A 19,213-nucleotide genomic window follows, 5' to 3' on the forward strand; every position below is an offset into this window, starting at 1 on the left:
TTTTTCTCAACACAGATCATTGATTTTAAAGCATGAATCACAGAATGCTAGCCCTGTAAGACCTTGAGAAGTCATCTATTCCATATCCTTGCCTTCACATGGGTCCCTGGCTCACACTGCATAATGTTCATTGATTCCATTTTTAAACACCTTTACAGGAAGGGAGTCCTTCAATTTGCTTCTGTAGCACATTTCAGTGTTTAATAACCCATAAGGCTCTCAGGAAATTCCTCCCTATATCCATCCCAAATTACCAATGGCACATGGATTTAGAGCTCAGTCTTAAGTAACTGGAATAAATTACCTGGGCTATGGAAACAGACATCCACTTTGAATTTGAAAAAGTGTTGTCTGTGTGAAGTAAACTGAAAATATTACTTCTCAGGAATAGAGTAAGTGATTTTCCATCAAGGGCCCCCAACTCCACGTAGTGCTTGTGCTGCAGCCAAGCTGGGTGATTATCATCAAATGTTCTTCGCAAAGATGTCCAGGACACCTGTGAGCAGTACAAGAGCCTGGGCCAAAACTGAAAAAGAAAGATGAACCATGAAAAGGAGTCAGACAAATTGTGGTCAGGCAGTATGAGTCATGTGTTAGGCACACAGACAGCCATTCCAAGCTGATCTCAGCAAACAAACTATTATCCAGCAGACAAGGATAAGCTAAGCCATGATTTCTGTGCATGTTGGTGTCTTGTGAGCAAGAGTGGCCTTTACCAACAGAAACTCCCTTTTCAGGAATTGTTTTTTTTCCCTCATAATATAACTGTATTATTTGTGATTACACAACTTAAGTATTCCCAGGTGAAAGGGTTCCATTTTGCTTGTCCTCTAAATTCTTTATGTTTAATGTTTGATCTTGGCATTTCTGATAAGTTCTAGTGGTAGAAGGTCAAGAGTTGATAAAAACAGGCAGCATACTTTGTGGATTGAAGAAGATGGTTATTAAAAAATAAGCTACTGAAATTGGCTCATCATGGAACAGAGTCTTATTATTAGTTATGTAAGTGAATAAATTATTTAACCTTTCTAAGCTAAGGTTCTTCAACAGCAAAATAGAGACAATGATGTCTACATGTCAAATTTGTGTAAGGATTATACGACATAGTTAAGAGAAAATCTTTGTACTTTTAGCTGTTATTTTGGCAGTTAATGTATGCAAGCATGAACATAATAACTTCACTTATTTTTGATTCACTAAACTTTTGCCTGTCATCTACATACATACAAGACCCTGCTTCAGACACTTTAGTGGAATCAATAATGAATTATAGAAAATTCCAAATTTCAAACATTTAAAGAAGAGATGTGAAGTCTATCTAGCATAATGTAGGTGCTCAGTAAGTATTTGTCAAACAATATTCATCTCAACAAATGAAAAAAGTCATTATAATGCAACATATACAGAACTTGGTACTGAGAAAAGTAGAAATAAAGTGTCATATACTTTGGAGCAGAGAAAGGAGAGGGCAAAAATTTTCAAATATGGAGATTGGGAAGGTATAATGAAAGGGACGTTTGAAAGTTGATGTGGTTTTTGGAGCAGCACATGTATCATTTGTACCACTTGCCTTCTGAACATGCATTATTAGCACTTCTCAGTATCTTATTTTGCTAGCTCAGCTGTCTACCTAAAAGGAGATTGATACCAAGCCTCACTATGTTTAAACATCTCTACAAATGAGTAACAGAATCCTCAGTTTTCAATGAGGAGTTTCCCTCTTCTATTCAAAGATAGTTATCACCCATGCTCAAGACTGTGCCCCTTGCTATCCAGATCTCCATCAGCTTCTCCCTCTTCTCTATTTACAAACCCTCCCCTCTATTGGGAGGAGTGCTCATTCTAAGGAGCTCAAGTGTCTAGAACTGAATGAATAAAATCTTCTAATCCTTCATTTTTATTACATTCTTTCATACCTCAACTATGTCACTTAAAAAGTTGAAGAACTCTTATTAGATTCAGAAAAAAATCCTGGATGTCACAAGGAAAATTGATATCCTACATGAATGGCACAAATTTTTTAAAAATTGACACAATTTCTAAAACTCACATAAGAAGAGACAGACAATTGGAATAGGCCTTTATCTATTAAATAAATTGAATCAGTAATCAGTAACTTTACAAAACAGAAAGCATCAGGACCAGATGGTCTCACTGGTGAATTCTACCAATATTTAAGGAAGGAATTATCCCAATTCCCATCCTGAAAGGGAGAAAATAGAGTGAATAAAGAAATCACTATTGTCAAGCAATTTTGAGATTCAGTTTTGAAATGTAAACCTCTATCAGCTTCCAGGGCTGAAAATAATCCTCTAGCACTACTGGGCCCACCTTCTTGGCCATGACTCCACCCTCTAAAACTGAGTTTCTGCTCTCTGAGCCTCCATACTTGCCTTCTGGGTCATTCACCCTTTTCAATGATAAGTAACATATATTGTATACGAGTAGTTTTACTAGCCTGTTTACTGTATTCTTTTCTCGATTTCATGTAGTTAAAAAAGGTGGTATAAGGCAGCCAAAATTCCTAATACAAAGTCAAGTGAGCAAAGGTAATAAACTTTCCTACTGAGTTTGCGTTATCCCAAAGTGCAATTATTTATTTAAGGTTTTGGCTTACCATGTAGAGATGGAACAAACTTCTGTAGGGAATGTACTGAAAACATAACTCTTTTTAACATATGAAAAATTACAGTATCAGAATCTTTACTTCATGAACTTAGACGCTTCTTGTTTTCCATTTAAATATTGTGGTCTTAACAATAATGCCTCCAAACGATATATTAGGAATAGGCATTAGAATATAGAAAAGAAAATGCAAGACTATCAGTAAGCTGTGACATAGGCTAGGAAACATAACTAAATTTGTGGGTGGGAGAGAAATTGGGGGAAGTGATCATACTGAGTTGGTGGGATGTACTTAAGAATTGTAATGAGGGTTGTAATAGGATGCTTAAAAGTCACAATATTACATGCGTGAAAGGATAAGAACGAAATGCCTAAAGAGGAGAAGGCAGAATCTGAAGAGGTAATAATAGAATGGAGACCTTTCTTTTTTGTGAGATGAGCTATTTCAGTATTCTCAAGAGGAGGTGGGAGAATATAGGGATGGGAAGTTTGAAGTTGGAAGAATAAAAAATAATTACAGGTTGATATTTTTTATACTCTTTTTACTGAACTATAGTTGATACACAATATTATATTGGTTTCAAGTATACAATATTGTGACTTGATGGTTACATACATTATTAAATACCCCAACTAGAGTAGTTACTAAGATGTTACAGAACCTTTGACTATATTCTCTATGCAGGTTACATACATTTTTGTACAAACAGATGTGCATTATAGGTGAATTTTAGGGGGAGGAGGAGGAAGAGAATAGGACAAAGAGGAGGAGGAGAAAGGAACAGGGAGAAAGAGGACAGCAGTAGCAGTGACAACACAAGAAGGGTGGATAATAGGCTGAGAGAAGCTCAGTAGCTTTGATTGAACGACTCTGGAAAAATCGAATAGATAGCAGCCTCAAGGGCAGCTGAGTGTTTAGTACAATTAACATGTCAGCAGAAATTGAGAAGTAGTATTTTGTGGCAAGCACACCCCCTGGATAATGATTTCATTGGCTCCTGCTCACCCAAATTTCTGATCTAGAAAAGTTTAAAACAAAACTCCTTAGTTCTTCCAACCTCTACTTACCCTGTCAAAATCCTCTGGCTCTACTGGAAGAAATTTACTGTCCTGTAATTTCAGGCATGATATTCAAATTTTGAACAAGTGATATGGCTCAGACACCACCCACCACACAGGACTGGTTGTGGAGCCAGGAGTTATTCCTTCAACTGTTGGATCATTTCAGGTGTAGGGGAAGTACTGGGGATGCAGGTGATGGATGGGTTAGAGGGGACAGTCCTTGAATGGCTTTGGACAATGGCCACCAATTAACCAAATATTTCAATATTTTAGTACAAGTATGGGCCTACCAGTATGAACTAGCTAAGTATGAACACACTAGTTTCCTTTGAGAGCAGACATTTCTATTTTTAGTAAACACTGCAGGTCTACAAGCTTTTATCTACAATTCTGAAATCCAAAAAGCTGAAAAAAGTAAAAGTCTCTGTAACTCATTTGGCTATAAAACCTTGCTTATCTTGATGTGACACCATTTACAAACTTCATTATTCCTAAGTGAATAGTCATGATTGCCACTGCTGACACATTAATGTGTTTGATTATAGGACACAGCACAGGGTTCCTCTGGGAGTATTTTGTAAAGAAGATGCGTGCACTGTTTTATTTTCCTAAGATTAGAAAAATTCTGCATTCACAGGCACATCTTCTCTCAAGGGTTTGAATAAAGGGCTATATACAGATACCATCTCACAGAGTATATGCTCTGGGACCGAGTGGCTTTCAGCAGTGAATCCCACATTGTTGAATGACTGCACCTATGTGGCTTTTAAAATTTGCTTTTATGAGAAAAAAATGATGAAAAGGAGAAGAAAAACTAGTTTTTGCTCAGACTTCATTTTGTCCAAGGTAGGTTATCTAAAGTCAAGCCAACAATATTAAGTGGGGTATTTATGTCACCCTATTGTTTTTTCCATAAAGGTCAGGGCCAATCATTCACCTATGAATCATTTCCAAATATAAATCCTAAACAACACAGCCATATAACTTAGTCTGAACTTACATCATCTGTGCATACAACTTGTAGTCATATGTAGAACTCCATGTATAGAAGATAATCACAATCCTTTACATGAGTAATAATGTTAACAGGAGAACAATGACTTCACCCAGAAATGTTTCCAGTGTTCAAAAATACCCTGACAATACATTGAGAATATTTATATTGCTTTTATACTTAAAGTAATTAACAAAATATAAAATGTTAGCCTTTAAAAGTATCACAAATTATCTTAGGAATAATATGAAAGAAATATCATTAAAGATTAAAAAAAGAAAGATGAAAAAACCAAGTATTTTAATAGATACACATGAATATTTCTGCAAGATGAGTTAGCTTAAACCCACTGGAAGTTCATCAGATTTTATCCATGAAAGGTTCTCATCAAATTACAGTCATAGAACTTGGGGAGACAACAACGCCAAGCTCAGGCTAACAGAATTGATGGAAAAGGCAACAGAAGCCAAAGCAGATGGCCCTGAAATCAGAAAAGACTGAAGGCAGAATGGTGGTAGAGGATATTCCCTGTGGCTGGCAGGGGTTGGCTGAGGAGGCAGGAGGGTCAAGAACCCAAGAGGTTTAAAACTCCTGGGCAGTGAGAGAGTATAGCTTAGACTTGAAGTACTTTCTAAAATATGTGAAGAATGGATTCAGAGGCAAGACATAAGAATCAGGCAAAGCAGCTGGAAGACCAGTGCAATAAATCAGGTTAGGCGAGATAAGAAACTGAACCAGAGAAGTGAGAGAGGGGATGGAAAAGTCTAAGAAGGAAATAGAGTATATATTAAATTGCTTATGTTGCCCTTTCTCCTTGGATCTTAGATTCACATTAATGCCTTAATACCTCTGGCCTGATGGGCTAGAGGCTGATAGACCTTGCCTCTTTAGCATATTTCTACATTTTTATAAAGCAGGGAAACTGAAGATTAATACGTATATGCATGGCAATGGTTAGAAACGTTTTGTGAATGTTTCATGAGGAACTGAAGACCTATAGCAGTCCTTCCACAATTGTCATAATCTGATGTATTTTACCATTGCTCTCTGTCATGTTTATGGGGGAGGAGTAAGAGGAAGATGTGCAGGCCTGCCCTTGGTGAGGTCTGACTAGCGCAGCAGTGATGTTCCTTTTATAATCAAAGCTATCATTATTCTTCATGATAAACTCAGCAAGTAATGGAAACTACTCTGAGCAAGGGAGGCTACAATTACATGAGGTCCCTTTCGGCTGTGCTGAAAACAAGTGAAGATAGCATTTCATGGAAATCACTTGCATGATACCATAATCCATCAGGCTATTAAACATTTCTTTGAGGATGAAATTCTAAGGTTAGTAATCTATATAAAACCAAGTTCTTGAGCCTTAAGGAAAGCTGAAAAAATTTCCCAAGGGAATTTCTGCTCTTCTCTAAGCTAAAGAAAAGAACTAGTTCAGGTTTTTATCAATCAATTTTAAATAAGATAATGTATATTGTTTTTTTTAAAATGCAATGCCCCTTCAATTGTATTTCTTTGTTTATTCTATCTCTACAGGGAAGTACTTGTTAGAGTTTTTGTGACTTGAATAAGTTAATGAAATATCAAGAACTGAATAAATACCTATTAACCCATCCACTTAAAGTTTCCCTTATTATCTGCTACAATATATTGATATTGAGAGGTGTTGTTTCATTAGATGTCATAGTGACTCTTAGAAATTCCTTAATAGAGCTAAGTTACTATTATTGATGCTGTAAAAATAAAAATCATTGTTTCTTGGTGTATATTTTGAGAACAATGAGTTTGCATATTTAACTATTGGGTGAGTTTATTGCTTATGGTAGTATGGGAGTTAGCTTGTTCTGTGAGTTTGGGTATTTCTCTTGATAACTAGGCCTTAGTTTTTGTATCAGTAAAATTAAGAGCAAATATGAGTGATTCTGCCCTTATGGTATACAATATATGTTCTTGGAGAATTATCTCCACCACAATTAAAATATAAATTTAAAAACATTGTTAAAAATACTTATGCACCCATTTATGACATATTGTGGGCAATTAATAAACACATTTGAAAGAGTAGAACATTCTTTCGCTGGTTTGTTTGGGGCCTGCCCCCAGTAAACTGCCTGTGTCTTATTACTTGAATCTTCCTGGACAAAGACAGTAAGAAAACCCAAGGACAAAGCATTAAAACAGTGATTTCTTCTACAATTGGAAGAAATCCAGCATTGTGGATATGTATATTTCCTAATAAACCAACAATTGATTCCAGCAACAGAGGTAGATTTTTCCTTTAGGTTTCTTTCAGTCTCTATTAGCAATTCCTCTGAACTTTCTGATTCAATGACAAAAATGTGAACTAAAAAGTTCACTGTCAACATTGAATCATGAAAATTCTGACTGCTGGAAAACACTGCTGGAGAGGAATATCCAAGGAAGAAATGGCTCAGCGATGGGCTTCAGAAATTATTCTGTACCTGTACTTTTGGTTACAATGCCTTTACTCATTTGGAGGGGATGGAATTGAAATTGGTCATTGAAATGTCTCCTTAATACCTACTCTTAGTCTTTTGAGGTGAATGAAACTTAGGAGGTATATATGTATGTGTGAACAGACCTACTGTGCTATTCTTGTTTTAAATTCAAGTCAGACAAATCGCTGGTTTGCTGATCCTTCCCTGATACATCTTCTTAACTACATTGCCCTTGAGATTTTGAAAAATACAGAATAGTAACTCCTGTCTGCCTATCTGTTCTTATTTCTTCAGTATTTATTGCTATGTATATTAGCCAGTCATATCACCTACCCTTTCCTAGAAGACACTGTCCATACCTATTGAGGACCCCACTTCATGCCCCCAGCACATACCCAATTTTTCAGAACTTAAACATCTTCTGGGGTCCCTGAATCTTACACCTTTTCAAGAGATAACATTCTAGTTTGGATGCAGGACTGCTTTTATCCTGGGTTAGTATCAATTCAGTTCAAAATATATGAACAGCTTCTATAAATCCAGTGTTGTGTTAGGCTATGTATGAGACCAAAAAAGAAATAGAAACCGGGCCTCCTCACAAAACTCAGGCAGTGGTATCTTCCTATGCAGTTTCTTTTCACTCACCTGAGTTCAAAGATGTCCTCAGCCTGTATCTTCTCTCCTGCTGTAGTTTTCAAGCCAAATTTCACACTTAGAGCAAAGTATCAACAATTGCAGGAGGAACCTAAGCTTGCTTCTAAAAACTGTGCTTCTCAAACGTCAGATTCAGTAGTCTGATCACGGGGCTAGGTTCCCACACTGGCAACAAGTATAGAACACCAATCAGAAGCAGAGGTGACATCCCCCCACTTCCGTGGTCTTTGAATCCGAATGCCATGTTCTTCCCAAGCTACTGAACGCTCAAGTAATCAGCCTTGGTCTGTCTGGTAACCTGCTAGGTAAATAAATAGTCTAGTGTAATGATCCTTCTTGCCTTTACTCCTGAGTGGCCCAGCTCTGTTAGATAAGCTCTCATTACCCATCTTCCTTCCAGTTTGGACAGGTTTTCCATTTTTCAAATTTAATGCAAATAACATTCCCCTAATTCCAACCACCAGTCTGACCCATTATGTCAAATGAAGTCACAAAATTATTTTATCTTGTTCCTAGGATTAGAGCTTCTTTTCCCAGTGATTCCTGGAATCAGACGCTTTGAATTATGCACATTGAACCATCTTCTGGTTCTCAACAGGATTAATAACTTTCGGTTTTTCTTCAACATAGGGAGAAAAAAAAATGTTTCAAAGATGAAATATCAAACCCACCAACCAGAGCTAATTCCTGACATGGTGGTGTGAGTATATGAGTTCCTTATCTTTAAACATTATCTTCCTTTACAAATCAGTCTGCCCTGTTGAGACAGGTGATAGATGGAGGCAGGCAGAGTTCAGAGCCTCTGTAAATTTTAAGGCCATTGTAAGCTCCAAGAAGCTTCAGGGACCTTAGAGGATTCAAGCCCTCTTAAGTTTCAAAAAGCTCCAGTCCAACTCAACCATTCAAAAGTACTAAGACCTCAGCTCTGATTGGTTATGCCCTATGCAAATGAAGCATTTTACTCTCAGCCAATCAAGAGTGAGTTGTGATGTCATCAGTTCAGTTCTCTATTGGGTCTGGGGAGGGTGAGACTTCCTTCCCTCCGGAGGCAGCGTAAACGCCAGACATGCCGTCCTGACAGCCTCCTCCCTTGAATTCCTTGCTGAGTAGCAGGAGCTTTCTTTTTCACTCATGGAAAGAGTTTTGCTGGTTGATCCAGACTCTTGTCTATTGGCTTCATTCTTCCTGGCCTTGGAGACACGACCCTGGGAAGAACAGCACCTCAGCTGGTAATGCTGTCACCCTTTAGTAATGTCATTATCCTTCCCATCACCCTGATTTTGAGCTTCAAAGCCATCTTTGGCTCATTTTATTCTTTACTGTCCTGTAGCTACTGACTCCCCAAGATCTAATTTATGCTTGTCATTTCCACTACCTAATTATTGTGTAGCTTCCCTCAGCTTACATGACATCTACAGTTCTTAACCTCCATGTTTCCTTTTCCCATCCATCTTGTATACTACAGCCAATCTTTATTAAGTATTACTCTAATACTTTCACTTTTCTGTTCAAAAGTTTCCAATGGTTTCATTTTTTTCCTTGAATAGTTAAGAGTGACCTAGTAGTTTTGGATATCTTGACTATTGTGACCTTGCGAATTATGGCCTCACTCTATGTATTTGATCTTATTTCTCACTCAAATTATATTGTCTAATTCCAGTCAAGCTGGTCTCCTTACTGTCCTAAGAATATGCTAGACTCATACTCATGAGTCACTGTATTAGTTAAGGTCTCTGCAAACTCAAATAGGATGATTGGAGAGATTTTAATAGAGGAATACTTACAAAAGTATGAACAGAGGTTAGGAAACCATCAAGGATAGTGTAATATCCAGAGCTAGTGTTAGTGCAAATTGTTACCATCTCTGCATCAAAAGGGATCAGAGGAAGAGGTTAATGCTGCAAGTGCAAGGTGAGATGTGGGTAAGATGACCTGAGGAGTCCTGGTAATTGGTGGGGGGTCACAGCCAGCCTGAGGCAGTCCCACAGGGAAGGAGCCGGGAGAATCAATACCCTGACATTCCCTTCCTCTTTCGTTTGATCTCATGATGTGGCAAGCCCATCAAAACACTGAGGGGAAAGGACATGTTGATGTAGCCTAACAGGTTAGCCTGCTGGCACACAGAAGAGTGTGAAGGAGTAAGAATGATTTTGTAGTAAAAAACAAGAAACATTTTCCTTAAATTTGTTTTTACCTTTCCTGTAAAATCTTTCTGCTTCCTACCACTTTATTTTATTTATTTATTTATTTATTTATTTTGGTATCATTAATCTACAATTACATGAAGGACATTATGTTTACTAGGCTCCTCCCTTCACCAAGTCCACCCCACATCCCCGTTCACAGTCACTGTCCATCAACATAGTAAGATGCTGTAAAGTCACTATTTGTCACCAAGTTCACAGTCACTGTCCTTCAACATAGTAAGATGCTGTAGAATCACTACTTGTCTTATCTGTGTTGCACAGCCCTCCCCATGCCCCCCCAACACTATACATGCTAATCATAATGCCCCCTTTCTTTTCTTCCCACCCTTATCCCTCCCTTCCCACCCTTCCTCCCCAGTCCCTTTCCCTTTGGTAACTATTAGTCCCTTCTTGGGTTCTGTGCTTCTGCTGCTGTTTTGTTCCTTCAGTTTTCTTTTGTTCTTATACTCCACATATGAGTGAGATCATTTGGTACTTGTCTTTCTCTGCCTGGCTTATTTCATGGAGCATAATACCCTCTAACTCCATCCATGTTGTTGCGAATGGTAGGATTTGTTTTTTTCTTAGGGCTGAATAATATTCCATTGTGTATATGTACCACATCTTCTTTATCCATTCATCTACTGATGGACATTTAGGTTGCTTCCATATCTTGGCTATTGTAAATAGTGCAGCGATAAACATAGGGGTGCATCTGTCTTTTTCAAACTGGAGTGCTGCATTCTTAGGGTAAATTCCTAGAAGTGGAATTCCTGGGTCAAATGGTATTTCTATTTTGAGCATTTTGAGTAACCTCCATACTGCTTTCCATAATGATTGAACTAATTTACATTCCCACCAGCAGTGTAGGAGGGTTGCCCTTTCTCCACAACCTCGCCAACATTTGCTGTTGTTTGTCTTTTGGATGGTAGCCATCCTTACTGGTGTGAGATGATATCTCATTGTGGTTTTAATTTGCATTTCTCTGATGACAAGCGATGTGGAGCATCTTTTCATGTGTCTGTTGGCCATCTGAATTTCTTCTTTAGAGAACTGTCTATTCAGCTCCTCTGCCCATTTTTTAATTGGATTATTTGCTTTTTGTTTGTTGAGGTGTGTGAGCTCTTTATATATTTTGGATGTCAACCCTTTATCGGATCTGTCATTTTATTATTATTATTTATTATTATTATTATATATTCTCCCATACTGTAGGATACCTTTTTGTTCTATTGATGGTGTCCTTTGCTGTACAGAAGCTTTTCAGCTTGATATAGTTCCATTTGTTCATTTTTGCATTTGTTTCCCTTGTCCGGGGTGATATGTTCAAGAAGAGGTCACTCATGTTTATGTCTAAGAGATTTTTGCCTATGTTTTTTTCTAAGAGTTTTATGGTTTCATGATTTACATTCAAGTCTTTGATCTGTTTCGAATTTACTTTTGTGTATGAGGTTAGGCAGTGATCCAGTTTCATTCTCTTACATGTAGCTGTTCAGTTTTGCCAGCACTATCTGTTGAAGAGACTGTCATTTCCCCATTGTATGTCCATGGCCCTTTTATCGAATATTAGTTGACCATATATGTTTGGGTTAATGTTCGGAGTCTCTATTCTGTTCCATTGGTCTGTGGATCTGTTCTTGTGCCAGTACCAAATTGTCTTGATTACTGTGGCTTTGTAGTAGAGCTTGAAGTTGGGGAGTGAGATCCCCCTCACTTTTTTCTTCCTTCTCAGGATTGCTTTAGCTATTCGGGGTCTTTGGTGTTTCCATATGAATTTTTAAACTATTTGTTCCAGTTCATTGAAGAAAGCTGTTGGTAATTTGATAGGGATTGCATTGAATCTGTATATTGCTTTAGGCAGGATGGCCATTTTGATGATATTAATTCTTCCTAGCCAAGAGCATGGGATGAGTTTCCATTTGTTAGTGACCTCTTTAATTTCTCTTAAGAGTGTCTTATAGTTTCCAGGGTATAGGTCTTTCACTTCCTTGGATAGGTTTATTCCTAGGTATTTATTCTTTTTGATGCTATTGTGAATGGAATTGTCTTCCTGATTTCTCTTTCTATTAGTTTATTGTTAGTATATAGGAAAGCCACAGATTTCTGTGTGTTAATTTTGTATCCTGCAACTTTGCTGAATTCCGATATTAGCTCTAGTAGTTTTGGAGTGGAGTCTTTAGGGTTTTTTATGTACAATATCATGTCATCTGCAAATAGTGACAGTTTAACTTCTTTTTTACCAATCTGGATTCCTTGTATTTCTTTGTTTTCTCTAATTGCCATGGCTAGGACCTCCAGTACTATGTTGAATAACAGTGGGGATAGTGGACATCCCTGTCTTGTTCCTGATCACAGAGGACAAGCTTTCAGCTTTTTGCTGTTCAGTATAATGTTGGCTGTGGGTATATCATATATGGCCTTAATTATGTTGAGGTACTTGCCCTCTATACCCATTTTGTTGAGAGTTTTTATCATGAATGGATGTTGAATTTTATCGAGTGCTTTTTCAGCATCTATGGAGATGATCATGTGGTTTTTGTCTTTCTTTTTGTTGATGTGGTGGATGATGTTGATGGATTTTCGAATGTTGTACCTTCCTTGCATCCCTGGGATGAATCCCACTTGGTCATGGGGTATGATCCTTTTGATGTATTTTTGAATTTGGTTTGCTAATATTTTGTTGAGTATTTTTGCATCTACATTCATCAGGGATATTGTTCTGTAGTTTTCTTTTTTGGTGGGGTCTTTGCCTGGTTTTGGTATTAGGGTGATGTTGGCTTCATAGAATGAGTTTGGGAGTATTCCCTCCTCTTCTATTTTTTGGAAAACTTTAAGGAGAATGGGTATTATGTCTTCCCTGTATGTCTGATAAAATTCTGAGGTAAATCCATCTGGCCCGGGATTTTGTTCTTTGGTAGTTTTTTGATTACCGCTTCAATTTCGTTGCTGGTAATTGGTCTGTTTAGATTTTCTGTTTCTTTCTGGGTCAGTCTTACAAGGTTGTATTTTTCTAGGAAGTTGTCCATTTCTCCTAGGTTTCCCAGCTTGTTAGCATATAGGCTTTCATAGTACTCTCTAATAATTCTTTGTGTTTCTGTGGGGTCTGTCGTGATTTTTCCTTTCTCGTTTCTGATTCTGTTGATTTGTGTTGACTCTCTTTTCCTCTTAGTAAGTCTGGCTCGAGGCTTATCTATTTTGTTTATTTTCTCAATTGTTTATTCTTCTCAATTTTATTCATTTCTTCCCTGATCTTTATTATATCCCTCCTTCTGCTGACCTTAGGCCTCATTTGTTCTTCTTTTTCCAATTTCGATAATTGTGACATTAGACCATTCATTTGCGATTGTTTTTCCTTCTTTAAATAAGCCTGGATTGCTATATACTTTCCTCTTAAGACTGCTTTTGCTGTATCCCACAGTAGTTGGGGCTTTGTGTTGTTGTTGTTGTTTGTTTCTGTATATTGCTGGATCTCCATTTTGATTTGGTCATTGATCCATTGATTATTTAGGAGTGTATTGTTAAGCCTCCATGTGTTTATGAGCCTTTTTGCTTTCTTTGTACAGTTTATTTCTAGTTTTATGCCTTTGTGGTTTGAAAAGTTGGTTGGTAGGATTTCAATCTTTTGGAATTTACTGAGGCTCTTTTTGTGGCCTAGTATGTGGTCTATTCTGGAGAATGTTCCATGTGCGCTTGAGAAGAATGTGTATCCTGTTGCTTTTGGTTGTAGAGTTCTATAGATGTCTATTAGGTCCATCTGTTCTAGTGTGTTGTTCAGTGCCTCTGTGTCCTTACTTATTTTCTGCCTGGTGGATTTGTCCTTTGGAGTGAGTGGTGTGTTGAAGTCTCCTAGAATGAATGCATTGCATTTTATTTCCTCCTTTAGTTCTGTTAGTATTTGTTTCAGGTGTGTTGGTGCTCCTGTATTGGGTGCATATATATTTATAATGGTTATATCCTCTTGTTGGACTGAGCCCTTTATCATTATGTAATGTCCTTCTTTGTCTTTTGTTACTTTCTTTATTTTGAAGTCTGTTTTGTCTGATACCAGAATTACAACACCTGCTTTCTTCTCTCTGTTGTTTGCATGAAACATCTTTTTCCATCCCTTGACTTTAAGTCTGTGCATGTCTTTGGGTTTGAGGTTTGTCTCTTGTAAGCAGCATATGGATGGATCTTGCTTTTTTATCCATTCTACTACTCTGTGTCTTTTGATTGGTGCATTCAGTCCATTTACATTTAGGGTGATTATTGAAAGGTATGTACTTATTGCCATTGCAGGCTTTAAGTTTGTGGTTACCAAAGGTTCAAGGTTAGCTTCTTTACTATCTTACTGTCTAACTTAACTTGCTTATTGAGCTATTATAAACACGGTCTGATGATTCTTTATTTCTCTCCCTTCTTATTCCTCATCCTCCCTTCTTCATATGTTGGGTGTTTTGTTCTGTGCTCTTTTTAGGAGTGCTCCCATCTAGAGCAGTCCCTGTAAGATGCCCTGTAGAGGTGGTTTGTGGGAAGCAAATTCCCTCAATTTTGCTTGTCTGGGAATTGTGTAATCCCTCCTTCATATTTAAATGATAATCGTGCTGGATACAGTAGTCTTGGTTCGAGGCCCTTCTGTTTCATTGCATTAAGTATATCATGCCATTCTCTTCTGGCCTGTAGGGTTTCTGTTGAGAAGTCTGATGATAGCCTGATGGGTTTTCCTTTGTAGGTGACCTTTTTTTTCTCTCTGGCTCCCTTTAATACTTTGTCCTTGTCTTTGATCTTTGCCATTTTCATTATTATATGTCTTGGTGTTGCCCTCCTTTGATCCCTTGTCATGGGAGTTCTGTGTACGTCTATGGTCTGACAGGCCATTTCCTCCCCTAGTTTGGGGAAGTTTTCAGCAATTATTTCTTTAGACACTTTCTATCCCTTTTTCTCTCTCTTCTCTTTCTTCTGGTACTCCTGTAATGCGGATATTGTTCTGTTTTGATTGGTCACTCAGCTCTCTTAGAATTCTTTCATTCCTGGAGATCCTTTTATCTCTCTCTGCATCAGCTTCTCTGCATTCCTGTTCTCTGTTTTCTAGTCCATTAATGGTCTCTTGCATCTCGTCCATTCTGTTTTGAAGTCCTTCCAGAGCTTGTTTTATTTCTGTATTCTCCTTCCTTAGTTCTTGCATATTTCTCTGCAAGTCCATCAGTGTGCTTATGACTTTTGTTTTGAATTCTTTTTCAGGAAGACTGGTTAAATCTATCTCCCCAGGTTCCTTCTCAGCGGAAGATGTAGCAGATGCCAAAGCTGTCTGGGTTAGTCTTGTCTGGATCAAATTCTTTTGCCTTTTCATGTTGATAGGTGCAGTGGAGTGCTATTGACGCATCTATCAGCTTTCCACTTGGCTCCTGGCCTTTCTTTACTGGGATAACTGCGACTCCTAGCGGCTTGTGTTGGGCAATTGCGTGTAGACTGGGTCTCTGTATCTTGCCGGCTGGTATGGAGGAAGCTCCCCTGCTGTGGGTGTGGCTAGCCTCAGGCTGCTTCTCTGCTTTGGCAGGGCCCCAGAGGGGTAATGGATGGGGGGGCTGTTTGGCTGTTTACCTCCATGAGGGGTCTCAGAACTGTTGCCCAGGGGGTTAGTGCGCCCAGAGTTCCCTGGAATTTCCAGCTGCTGGACTGTGACCTGGGTTGTTTCCATCCAGCTGTGGTGTCCCTGTCCATTTAAGACTTTCAAAAAGCACTCGCTTTTCTTTGTCACAGGGGCATCAGCTTCAGGACCCACTCAGAGGTCTTGCTGTACTGTTTCCTTAGTTTCCAGCCCTCCATGCATGCACTGTATCTGCGCTCTGGTGCAGATGGCTAGGGCTGGGTGTTTAGCAGTCCTGGGCTCCCTCTCCCTCTATGCTCCGACTTCTCTCCCGCTGGGAGCTGGGGTGAGGGGTGCTCGGGCCCCCTGGGCCAGGGCTTGTATCTTACCCCTTTCACCAGGCACTGGGCTCTCGCAGGTGTGGTTGTAGTCTGGCTGTTGTCCTGTGTCTTCTGGTCTCTCTTTTAGGATTAGTTGTATTTGTTGTATTTTCAAAAATATGTATGTTTTTGGGAGGAGATTCCCACTGTCCTACTCACGCCACCATCTTGTCTCCACCCCTACCACTTTATTTTTATTTTCTGTATTTATATACACTAGCACACTCTTATCCATGTACAATGCTATGAGTTTTGATAAGTGCAAAGAGTTGTATAGCTACAGTCAGTCCAGGTACAGAACATGCCATCACTCCCTGCCCCTGCCAGATTCCCTGATGCAGTTCCTTTGCAGTCAATCCTTCTCCCATTTCCAACCAGGCCCCCAATGATATATACTCTCCTTCCTTATAGCTTTCTCTCTTCCATATCATATAAAGGGAATCATATAGTAGATAGCCTTCTAAGTCCAGCTTCTTTTACCAAAGCATAGACGAGATTCATCCACGTTGTTGTGTATCAACAGTTCATTTGTTTTGAATTGCTGAGAAGTATTTCATTGTGTTAATGCACCACATTAAGATAAAATCTATTCACCAGTTGAAAGACATGATGTGTCTTCCCAGTTTGGGATAATTATGAATAAGTGGCTATAAGCTTTCATGCACAGTTTTGTGTGAATCTCACCTAGGAGTGAATTTGCTGGGTCATATGGTTACATGATGTGTGAATCTCACCTAGGAGTGAATTTGCTGGGTCATATGGTTACATGATGTTTATTTTACAAAGCAACTGTAGCATTTTGGATTCCAGCAAGCAATGTTTGAGTTTTGTTTCATATCCTCACCAGTGCTTGGTATTGTTGTTTTGCTTTGTTTGTTTTTGACCAATCTAGTATCTGTAAAGTGGTATCTCATTGTGATTTAAATTTTCAATTCTTGAGGATTAGTGATGTTGAGCCTCTTTTCATGTACTTATTTGCCATTCATGTATATTCTTTGTGGACCTGTCTGAAATTTTTGTCCACTTTTTTTTCCTGGACTGCTTGTTTTCTTATTATTTTGACAGTTATTTATATATTTGGAGAAATTTCCCTAGTCATATGTTACTTAGAAATGTTTCTCCTAGTCTGAAACTTTTCTTTTTATTCTCTTAATAGTAACTTTTAAAAAGCAGAAGAGCCAAAGTTTCTAATGCTGAAATATAAAAAGGGAATTAACCATAAAACAGAGAATATTTTTTAATCAAGAGAAACAATGCTTTATAATACTGCTCACATATGTTTGAGATACTAGATGGAATGTGATCTTCTAGGAAAAAGTGTAATTCACAAAAACTGCTATCAGTAGACAGAACACCTACCAAATGAGTAAGAAAAGATGTAGCTAATAGAAAAAAGTACTGGACCCTGATAGGTTTGAAGGGGAATTCTGATAAAGTTCTAAAGATTAGATAATCCTACTGTTATTTAAACTATTTGAGAGCATAGAAAAAAGAAAAATTTCCTATTTCATTTTATAATTTGCTTCAAAATAATGCAGAGAAGCAGATGGAGGGCTTGTGGAAATACAAATAGAACAAGACTGGTCTTGAGTGGAGAACTATTAAAGGTTATAAGTACATAAAGGTTAATTATCCTCTTCTTTGTAGTTTTAGATTGTCTCAAAGGTTGCATAATGATGGTTTTTAATAAATTGGCCATGCTTTTGCAGTGATTATATAAAACATTTATGAGCACAAATGAAAAAATAGCATAGCAACAATTTTCATAAAACTTATAGGAAATAAACTTAAAAAAACACCAAATAAGAGACTTGAACAAAATATTGGCAAGCTAAAATAAGTAATTGGGACAAAAATTATTAAGTAATTAATAAGTTCCAACATATAAAAATGGGATAAATCTAAGTAAATATCATTAAAACAAATAATGCAAAATCATTTTGAGTCATGATACACTGAACTAGAGGTTAATTTTTAAAGAGAGTGGAAAGCCTTTACAACTAGAATTTAAAAATTTCTTATAAATATCTTTTAATTCAAAGGGAAAATCAAATCAAAATTGAAGAATTTCTTTTAGAAATGATTAAAACTGTATGAAAGAGAGTCTATAGAATACAATTAAGGCAATGTTCAGAGGAAGATTCTGGCTCTTAATACAAATAATAAAAATGGAAGGGGGGATTCACTTCATAGAGCAAAGCAAGAAAAAGAACAAAATAAATACGAAGAAAGCAGAAAAAATGAAATAATAAAGACAAAAGCCGAAATTAACAAATTAGAAAACAAGAACATGTAATATATAAATACACAAGCTGGCATTTTGAACTAATCAACCTAACAAACAAGTAGCTAACATAATCAACTAAGAAGAAAGGAAATGCACATACACAAATAAGAACTAGCAGGGAAAATACCTTTTGAAATTACAAGAACTTAAAGAAGTTCTTAAAAGAAGACTTCACACAATTCTTTGTAACCCAGTTTGAAAGCTTGGATAAACATGGTAAATTTCTATGAAAATAAAATTTGGCAAAACTAACACCAGGAAGAAGAGAAGGTTTGAATTTCAATGTCTTTAGAAGAAATAAAGAATTATATCAAAGTGCTACACCCCAGAAAAGGACCTCACTCATATATTTTCATAGGGACTTCTATCAAGCTTTCAACAATTAATGCTACTGCTATTTAAACTGTTCCAGGGCTTATCAAATAAGGAAGACTTCCAAACTAATTTCATGAATGGAAGGTAAGTAAACCCCAAGCTTGATAATGATGACAAGCACAACCAAAAAAATGACAACTTATCTTGCAGATATTGATTAAAACTTATCAATAAATCATTAGCAAACAGAATCCAATAGTACCATAAAGAAGATGTATTGTGACTAAGAGGGGTTTATTCCAGGAAAATGAAAACAAAGCAACAGCAGCATCTTAATTAGCAAGAAAATATCTTTCCCATTTTCACTGAGATCATGAACAAAGTAAGAATTTCTACATTATCCATTCCTACTTATTATTATATTGGAGGAATTAGCCAATCCTTCAGACAAGACCAATAATTTGAAGCATAATTATTTAAAGGAAGAAAAATTATTTTTCTTTGTATTCTATATAATAGTGTACCTTGAAAACCAAAGGCAATCAGTGAAAGAGTTACTACAAACAATAAGACAATCAGTAAATTAGCAGGTTATAAAATTAAATACAAAATTCCATGCCCTTTTATAGACCAAAAATACCAATAAAAATGTATAAAATATGTTGGAAAACAAAACTGCCACTTA

The 19,213-nt window shown here is 37.3% G+C and overlaps 1 long non-coding RNA gene across 1 annotated transcript in view; it reads right to left on the reverse strand.

Moving 5' to 3' along the window:
- Window positions 1–309: 309 nt before the first annotated feature.
- The window catches only part of LOC118968314 (uncharacterized), a 50,838-nt gene continuing 31,934 nt past the window's right edge, over window positions 310–19,213 (reverse strand). Inside the window, exon 3 of the long non-coding RNA XR_005055941.2 lies at window positions 310–526. This is a non-coding gene — a long non-coding RNA (uncharacterized lncRNA). The remainder of the gene's footprint in view (window positions 527–19,213) is intronic.

Source organism: Manis javanica, chromosome 2 (genome assembly GCF_040802235.1).
Source record: "Manis javanica isolate MJ-LG chromosome 2, MJ_LKY, whole genome shotgun sequence".
Lineage (NCBI taxonomy): Eukaryota > Metazoa > Chordata > Mammalia > Pholidota > Manidae > Manis > Manis javanica.